Genomic DNA, 2,500 nt, shown 5'->3' on the forward strand with positions numbered 1-2,500 from the left:
GGTCGCCGCGGCACACAAGAACAGCCCAAAAACAGGCCAAAACAGCCCAAAAACGGGCCAAAACTGGCCATTTTTGGCTGCGCGAGCGAGCAGCGAGCGGCGGACAGCGAGCGAAGCGAGAGGCAGCACCGTCCCTGCTATACGAAAGCCCCATCCAGCCCTGTGCCACCCGGGGGGTTCCAGGGTGCTGAGATGGCTGACGTTTTGCTCCGCTCACGACGGTCGCCGCGGCACGCAAGAACAGGCCAAAAACTGGCCAAAACAGCCCAAAAACGGGCCAAAACTGGCCATTTTTTGCTGCGCGAGCGAGCGGAGAGCGGCGAACAGCGAGCGAAGCGCGAGGCAGCACCGTCCCTGCTATACGAAAGCCCCATCCAGCCCTGTGCCACCCGGGGGGTTCCAGGGTGCTGAGATGGCTGACATTTTGCTCCGCTCACGACGGTCACCGCGCCACACAAGAACAGCCCAAAAACAGGCCAAAACAGCCCAAAAACGGGCCAAAACTGGCCATTTTTGGCTGCGCGAGCGAGCGGCGAGCGGCGAACAGCGAGCGAAGCGAGAGGCAGCACCGTCCCTGCTATACGAAAGCCCCATCCAGCCCTGTGCCACCCGGGGGGTTCCAGGGTGCTGAGATGGCTGACGTTTTGCTCCGCTCACGACGGTCACCGCACCACGCAAGAACAGGCCAAAAACTGGCCAAAACAGCCCAAAAACGGGCCAAAACTGGCCATTTTTGGCTGCGCGAGCGAGCGGCGAGCGGCGAACAGCGAGCGAAGCGAGAGGCAGCACCGTCCCTGCTATACGAAAGCCCCATCCAGCCCTGTGCCACCCGGGGGGTTCCAGGGTGCTGAGATGGCTGACGTTTTGCTCCGCTCTCGACGGTCACCGCGCAATGCAAGAACAGGCCAAAAACTGGCCAAAACGGCCCAAAAACGGGCCAAAACTGGCCATTTTTGGCTGCGCGAGCGGCGAGCGGCGGACAGCGAGCGAAGCGAGAGGCAGCACCGTCCCTGCTATACGAAAGCCCCATCCAGCCCTGTGCCACCCGGGGGGTTCCAGGGTGCTGAGATGGCTGACGTTTTGCTCCGCTCTCGACGGTCACCGCGCAATGCAAGAACAGGCCAAAAACTGGCCAAAACGGCCCAAAAACGGGCCAAAACTGGCCATTTTTGGCTGCGCGAGCGAGCGGCGAGCGGCGGACAGCGAGCGAAGCGAGAGGCAGCACCGTCCCTGCTATACGAAAGCCCCATCCAGCCCTGTGCCACCCGGGGGGTTCCAGGGTGCTGAGATGGCTGACGTTTTGCTCCGCTCTCGACGGTCACCGCGCAATGCAAGAACAGGCCAAAAACTGGCCAAAACGGCCCAAAAACGGGCCAAAACTGGCCATTTTTGGCTGCACGAGCGAGCGGCGAGCGGCGGACAGCGAGCGAAGCGAGAGGCAGCACCGTCCCTGCTATACGAAAGCCCCATCCAGCCCTGTGCCACCCGGGGGGTTCCAGGGTGCTGAGATGGCTGACGTTTTGCTCCGCTCTCGACGGTCACCGCGCAATGCAAGAACAGGCCAAAAACTGGCCAAAACGGCCCAAAAACGGGCCAAAACTGGCCATTTTTGGCTGCACGAGCGAGCGGCGAGCGGCGGACAGCGAGCGAAGCGAGAGGCAGCACCGTCCCTGCTATACGAAAGCCCCATCCAGCCCTGTGCCACCCGGGGGGTTCCAGGGTGCTGAGATGGCTGACGTTTTGCTCCGCTCTCGACGGTCACCGCGCAATGCAAGAACAGGCCAAAAACTGGCCAAAACGGCCCAAAAACGGGCCAAAACTGGCCATTTTTGGCTGCACGAGCGAGCGGCGAGCGGCGGACAGCGAGCGAAGCGAGAGGCAGCACCGTCCCTGCTATACGAAAGCCCCATCCAGCCCTGTGCCACCCGGGGGGTTCCAGGGTGCTGAGATGGCTGACGTTTTGCTCCGCTCTCGACGGTCACCGCGCAATGCAAGAACAGGCCAAAAACTGGCCAAAACGGCCCAAAAACGGGCCAAAACTGGCCATTTTTGGCTGCACGAGCGAGCGGCGAGCGGCGGACAGCGAGCGAAGCGAGAGGCAGCACCGTCCCTGCTATACGAAAGCCCCATCCAGCCCTGTGCCACCCGGGGGGTTCCAGGGTGCTGAGATGGCTGACGTTTTGCTCCGCTCTCGACGGTCACCGCGCAATGCAAGAACAGGCCAAAAACTGGCCAAAACGGCCCAAAAACGGGCCAAAACTGGCCATTTTTGGCTGCGCGAGCGAGCGGCGAGCGGCGGACAGCGAGCGAAGCGAGAGGCAGCACCGTCCCTGCTATATACGAAAGCCCCATCCAGCCCTGTGCCACCCGGGGGGTTCCAGGGTGCTGAGATGGCTGACGTTTTGCTCCGCTCACGACGGTCACCGCACCACGCAAGAACGGACCAAAAACAGGCCAAAACAGCCCAAAAACGGGCCAAAACTGGTCATTTTTGGCTGCG

Source organism: Musa acuminata, unplaced genomic scaffold (assembly GCF_036884655.1).
Source record: "Musa acuminata AAA Group cultivar baxijiao unplaced genomic scaffold, Cavendish_Baxijiao_AAA HiC_scaffold_438, whole genome shotgun sequence".
Lineage (NCBI taxonomy): Eukaryota > Viridiplantae > Streptophyta > Magnoliopsida > Zingiberales > Musaceae > Musa > Musa acuminata.